The sequence below is a fragment of the Bactrocera oleae genome, chromosome 2 (genome assembly GCF_042242935.1).
Source record: "Bactrocera oleae isolate idBacOlea1 chromosome 2, idBacOlea1, whole genome shotgun sequence".
NCBI classification, from domain to species: Eukaryota; Metazoa; Arthropoda; class Insecta; order Diptera; family Tephritidae; genus Bactrocera; species Bactrocera oleae.
The window spans coordinates 11,562,486-11,569,967 of NC_091536.1; the positions used below are offsets into that span (position 1 = coordinate 11,562,486).

Below are 7,482 nucleotides of genomic sequence, written 5' to 3' on the forward strand. Positions count from 1 at the left end.
TATGTTTCGTGAAATTCATATATTTTTGCATAAGAAAATATTGTGAAATTTCGAAAAAATTTAAAAAAAAAAAACAGTTATCGATTTCAATTGGACTCTGCGTTTTTTTTTTAGTTTACTACACAGCTGTGAAAATTTTGGTTCACTTATGAAATAATAAAAACCGTGAACGATTTCAATGCATGCAATTAACTACAAAAACTGCTGTGATTAGGGGCGTCATAAAGTTTAACATGAGCCTATAAGCTTTTACGATCACAACTGTCGACAGTTCTGTCCGCAAAAATCGGTTCATCGTAAATGGAATGGAGACGCATTTTGTTTTTTTTTATCTGGTCAAAGGCTGTTTACATAGAAATATTCTAAAAAAATAATTCTAAAAAAAAACTGGGTTTACTAGCAGTTCAATAACTGTCAAAAATATTAGTCAAATGCTTTTTGCTACTGCAATAGCAATATATCAAGACTATGTTTTTACATAAAAAATGCGGACCTGGACTCTCATTCGACCCGGTACTATCACAACATTCGTTCATTTAGTTCTTCTAAAGTACGCAACTAAGGTTCAATTTTACAATTCAATCGCACTTACGATTTTGCGCGACTAATCGCAAAAATAACTGTTACATTCGTACATTTGTACATACATTACATAAGTATGTACTACAATTATGTAAATGTTGTGACGCCTCTGTTTGCAGCTGACGAACTGCACGCCGGTAATGGTAAATTTATTGCAAATGTAGACTGCTAAACGGGCAAGCAATTCTTGTAACAACAAAGTAACGTCTATTTTTCTCGTGTACTAATGCATACAGTAACACCAACAAATATATTATACATACATATTTAAATAAATAAATTAATACATATATATATATATATATATTTTAATTAATCGACTTTGAATGCATAACATTAAGTGTTTACAATTTACGATCTTCAAATCATTCTCTATACATATATTATTATTGATGTATAAATGATAATTGTATGAAGATATAAAATAAACTTAAAAAAATATATAAAAATAAAATGAAAAATGCAATGTTTAACTTCAATTAAAATATAACTAAAACGAGAAGAAAAATTAGTTTTATTTAAGGAAGCGTATAATGACGCTGAATTTGTTTTTAACAGTTAAATTTCAAAATATTTTAAAAATATAAAATTTTTACTATTTATATAATTTTGCATTTCTTCATTTGGTTTGTTTTTATTATTTTTTATCCGTTCCGACTACTACAAGTATATGCTGCATTTAAAATTTATGATTGCCTTGGTCAATAATCCATGCCAAATTTAGTGAAGATATCTCGTCAAATGAAAGACTTTTACATACAAGAACTTACAATAATTCCGATCGTTCAGTTTATATGTCAGGTATATGTTATAGTGATCCGATATCGGCGGTTCCAACAAATGAGAAGTTTCTTGAAGTGAAAAGAATGTGTGCACAATTTCTGATCGATATCTCAAAAACTGAGCGACTAGTTCGCGTATATACAGACAGACGGGCAGACATGGCTCATAAATCGGATCATCTATGTGTATATTTTATAGTGTGCCCCCGACGTTTCCCTCTGGGTATTACAAACTTCGTGGAAAACTTTATAGAAGCTGTTCAAAGTATGCAAATATAAAGATTACGCATTTTTTTCATAAAGTTTACCTTACCAAAATATTCTATATAAAATTGAAGGACAGGTTTCAGCTAACTCTTTTTAAAGTCGTAGCGGATACTACAGCTACTAGTTTTAACACTAATGCATTAAAAAAGATTTAACAAAAAAAAATGTAAAAAAAAAAAATACGAAAAAAATAAAATTATTTTGAAAAATCTAGAAGTGATAGAAAAAATCGGTCAACGAAAATTCAGAGTATTAAAACCTTCATAATTATGTTTTTTAAGAAATCTCGATTAATCACAGAGACAATAATAGAATTTGCATTTCGCAAAAAGTCTTTATTCGTTATAACGCTTCCTATATACTCTATCAAAAGTACCATAATTGATAATAGCTGGAATGCAATACAAAAACTACTAATCCAGTGAAATTACGTCGGTGGATTGGAAAAATTTCTCAAATACCTTTTATATATGCTTAAAATATTTTCTTACTCATTTATTTGAGTTCAATTTTCAAGAAAATTTATTTGAGAAAAAAAATTTCAAAACAGAAGTATCAAGTCGCTGCCGAGTGTCGAATGTTTTTCCGCGTACTTTACTTTGATATTTCATTTCTTAAAATGTTTTTTAGATCCTTTTCCGTGTTACCTTCGATAAATTAGATCTTATTGAGGTCGCTGAAGAATAAACCTCTTAGGTTAACAGCCAAAAGAAGTAGTCATATGTAAGCAGTATAGGCACTAAATAATCCGTTTTGTTATTAATAAGTACGCCCGGAAGCATTAGACCAATGCCAATTTATTGCGTAAGAATTTCATTCCTGTTCTATAACTTACGCAATATCAGTTTAATTGACTCAAAAATTGAAAACTAACGAACTTATCGACTCTTCAAATCTTTTTTCAACAGTACCCTAACTGTAGACTCTTAGCTTAGATTTTTTGCATGATGGCGAAATTAATGTTTCCAAAACTGGAGACTACTACAGTTCTCAACTTAAACTCAAATATAATATGATTCGTAAAATGTTAGGAAAAATTTGAAATTGCTCCAACTGAATATTTAAAAATAGATATGACAATTAGTATTAAAGATTTTTTTCCACACAAAAAGTTAGAATACGATTTTTCAACTCGTGTTAGAAGTAACTATATAGCAGAGGCGCACAACATCTCTTATGGAAAGGCTCTACACATTGAGATGTTTAGGTCCATGAAAGTTTTTTTTTTTTTTTTTTCAAAACGAACCCCTCCCAAACGAAAGAGAAACAAAAGTCGTAACCTAACTGACTTTTCCTTAAATTTTGCTCTTGTTGTATATGTATAATGTTGATGTATGCCTTGTTCGATACGCCACTCTGCAAGTATACCACTACTAAAAAGATAGGAATGCTAATAATTTTAACATTAACATTATTGTAACATATGCATTTGGTACAACACGCAACATCAATTCGAGCACAACATTTGGACATTTAAACGAATAAATGCGTTCTTATGTAAAACTACCATGTTTTGCTACCCGTTAACAATTCGTCAGCTGTCAAGTAAAACTTAAGCACTCAGCCCGCAGGCACTCGCAAATTCTTCGAGCTTGTATTTATTTTTTATATTATTATACTACCTTATTTTAATATGGACTTGTAACCACAGGGAACATACAAAAGTATTCACAAAACATTTGTAAACTGCTGCAACGGCAAATGTGCAAAATAATAAGAAGAAAAAATAACTCATCTGTTCATCATTAAAGTGTAATTTATAAAAGCTTTGACTTTCGAAATAAAAAAAAAAAAACGGTTACAATAAAATGTGCGGTGTGTGTGTGGCGGCTGACGAAAGATGACCAAACCATGTATAAGCGGTCATTGTCTGAGCGCATGCGTACGTTATACTCTACATATGTATGTATATGTACAGGGAAGGCGCTCTGGGTTTGGTTATTCATTCATTAATTTTTCAGAGCAGCTGCCGTTCAAATGTAATGTACGTGTGTGTTTTGTTTTAACGTCAAGTAGGCAGAAGTTGTGGTCGTGTATTTTGAATGACTGACACTTTGCGGTTAAACGCTGGCGACTGTGGATCTTATGTGTCTATATCTATATACATACATACATATATAAATATGTGTGTTTTTCAATATAGTAAGTATTTATGTAATATGTCGTAAACATATACATACATATATAATAGATATCATTCAAATATTCATAAATGGCTGATGGATTCAAAGGTTCGCCTTCAGATTTCAAGTCCATCTATGAATTTTCTTTTTGGTAAACTTTCGAAAATACAAAAATTTTTTAAACATAGTTTGTCTCAGTCGACAATATATTATAGTTAAATATTGTATATATAATTAAAAAACAAATAACAAACACATATACATACGTATATGTATGTATTTCATTTAGTCGTACATGGTTCCAATAATGTAATTATATACAAAAGCATGTATATATTCATAAATATATTAGTAAACATATTGACCACCAAATTTTTAAACATATTGCAACACCAAATCTTACAGAGTGACGAATCGAATAAGCAGCTGGCATACATCATACACATAAGTACTGACATGATACGAGTTATAACGGAAGAGAGTGAGTAAGAAATGAGGTATTCATATAGTTTCTTGTGTTGAACTCAACTGTATAACTTTATTGTAGCTTCTATATATAAATTTTGTTACGAATAAGGAGAGGTCAAAAACATGAACAAATAATGGAAAATTAAAAACAAAGGCTTCTTAAAAACATGTAGTTTTTGTAGCGATGTAAAAAATATATAATAAAGCTATCTATTTCTATAAAATAATTAGTTTCGAAGGGACACGGAGGAACAGATGAATTTACGTATATATAAATGTGAAATTAATTTGTAAGAGCCTTTATATCATGGAAAGAGCATTGGCTATTTGTGTTGCGAATACATTTCTGAGGGCATATAAACCAACAAAGTTTTCAAAAGTTATCAGCAACTGAGAAGTAGAATCTAGAAGCTGCACCACATGCCAATCACTTTTTAAAGAACTAGTAGTAATCTAGTTGAAAAACATTTTCTAATCTAGAACTCTGCAATATATACTATTGGTGTGATATTTTTCTTAAAAATAACTTTTTATTAAAACTGTTTTTCTAAACTAGAAATTGAATTATTAAATATATACCTACACTACTACTACTGACAATAATCTGAGATGTATTTAGGAAATTACAAATCTTGCAGAATTTTGTGCGGAACAAATATTTACACTATTTACTAAATAAAAATATATTATTATTAAATATAAATCATAAATATGTATTATATAAACACCTATGTATGTATGTATGTACAAGGGGCACAACTAATATGATCACTTAAAAAAGGCTTTTTTCAAGGTAGTCTGGTAACTTATGCCTATTTACATGACTTCTTTGGAGGGTGGTTTTTTATAGGAAAATAAAAATTAATTATCTTGAATATTTAGAGTGCTTTTATTTACATATTGAAAATATAAAAAAAAAATTTGTTGGAAAATTTTAATAGTTTATTACTCTTATTATTGTCGCGCGAAGCTGGAACCTCAAAAAAAATGCACATGGGTGGCCCGGGTGATTTTGGCTTTTGATGTTATATGAAATGAAATATTCTTGATTATTCTCAATCTATAGACATGTCATACTGGTCGGAACTACTGAAGTTAAATTTCAAGGGTAAATACCAAAAATGCGTACTTTGAAAAAAAAGTCCTTTTATTTTAGCAAAGAAAGGGTTGTAAACTAAAAAGTTAGAGGTGAAAAAAATTCTCGTTAGTACTGACGAGAACTGTAAATGTGTAGAACAGCCTTTAAAAGCAATCGGTTCAGTAGAAAAAAATCGATATTTTCTAAATATATGTATCTCTCTTGTAAAAAGTAACTGAAACTGTCTCATTTGTATTATTCAAAAAACAAAAAAGAAAACCTCGGGAAAGTTAAGAGGTGAAAAAACGACTTTTATTTTGGAGTTGCCGCCATTCCATGATTCCACTTTTTTTTAATCTTACGATAATGTCTTTTATATTAATCAAGAATCTATCATTGTTTTATTTTGAGAAATGATCACAGGAGTAGAAATTGTTACGACAATGGCGTAGCTTTTTTTTTTTCAATTTATTCTGTGTACGTACAATTACTTTTTTTCTAACAACTGCCAAAAAAACACACGAAATTCTATCTAAAATCTAGACTAGAAAAAATCCCCTTTATTTATAAGCACAGAACAAAATTTAATATCACACGCTCCCAAACTTTTAACACCGTCACCTTTTAAAAAAAATTTTATTTCAGTTTTCTTTTCTTTAAAAAAATATTGTATATATCGTCTTCACGTCACGTTGGTTATGCCAAAATCTGCAGGCCGGGACTAGTGCAATTTGAGAGACTATAACAAAGACAAATTAAGCACCAGGCACGACCTACGCAAAATGACACAATAGTATGATAATAGTAGACGTGCGAAGCAGGAAAAGCGGCAAATGCGCATTATATGACTTCAACGCTTGCGAGAATAAGATGTTAATAACAGTCGTAAAGTTGAATAAAGGCAATCCCGCTACTCCAACCACGAGGCACAACAATCACCAGCCGCCGAAATGCCGTCTGCCATTTCGTTATTATCACAAATTACGATAATTTTTATTTTAGTTTTCTTATTTCTTACACACAAATGTACTTTAGTATCCATCATAGCAGCCGAGAGCGCCGCCAAAGCATTCTGGCAATTAATTTATTAAAATGTGAATGTGGCGAACTACCGTTGGCGCGTTTCCAGCAAACCGTTGAGATGACGACAAAGTGTGGTAGTAACTGGAGAAATTAATCGCTTGCAAAAAATAAAAGCAAAATGTACAAATAAAAAAACAAAAATATAAATATAAGCAGATGCATTCCAAAAGCGCTAGCGGCATTTCTAGAATCTGCATTCTACCATTAACACACCTGTAGTTAGTTAGTAGTGTATACACATGCGTTGGTAAATATTTTTTTTAGGTTACACACATAAGTATGTATATAGTTAAATGAGAATTTTAGTTCGCAAAAGGATGTCATATTTAAAAGTGCAAAACCATTCTCATTATTGGTTGGAGTTTTGAGTCGCGGTGATTCAATTGTTGGGAAAGCCTCAAATTAAGAAATCGAGGTGTGAGCACAGCAGCTAAAACTGTATTTTAGCGAAAAACCCGATTTTTTCTGGAGTTAAAAAAAAAATTTATAATTATTTTTCGAAGTCAGTATACATTTTTTTGTTTGTAAATAAATTATTAGCACTTACCGCTTGCTTGCACGTTTCCCAGACTATTTATAACCTCAAAAGCGTAAAATATGAAAAGAAAAAAAAAAGTTTTGAACAATAAAACTTTATAGCGATTAAAATTAAAGATTAAATTAGAATAATTAAAAAATACAATTAGAAAAGATATCATGTGATCAATTATTTTAAAAAAATTCAATAATATCTATTAATAGTATATTATACTTACTTTTCATTTTATTCTACATTTTTCTTGCCTTAAAATTTTTTCAAACACAATAATAAATAATTTCGTTGAAATAGAATTTATGTGCAATAAGAATTTAAGTACAATAAGACCCTTTCAGATATATTTTGCTCTTGCAAAATAATAGGTTTACCCAATTGTCCTGGGAACGACCTTGTTGCTGTCGTAGTGACTTGAAATATTCCGCAAATAATTGTGTATGTTAACGAACCTTACATGTACATAAATAAATGTCGGTTACAAACCATAGCCACACGTTTGTGAAATCGTAATACCAATGAAATTTATGAACAGATTCTATAGTAAAACCATAAGCACCATATGCT

At 30.1% G+C, this 7,482-nt stretch overlaps 1 long non-coding RNA gene across 1 annotated transcript; it reads left to right on the forward strand.

Annotated features, from left to right (window-relative positions):
- The first annotated feature begins 2,640 nt into the window (after positions 1-2,640).
- Positions 2,641-5,051, forward strand: LOC118682925 (uncharacterized). Its single transcript, XR_011396849.1, has 3 exons — positions 2,641-3,773; positions 4,160-4,235; positions 4,302-5,051. It is a non-coding gene; the product is annotated as an uncharacterized lncRNA (long non-coding RNA).
- Positions 5,052-7,482: the final 2,431 nt, after the last annotated feature.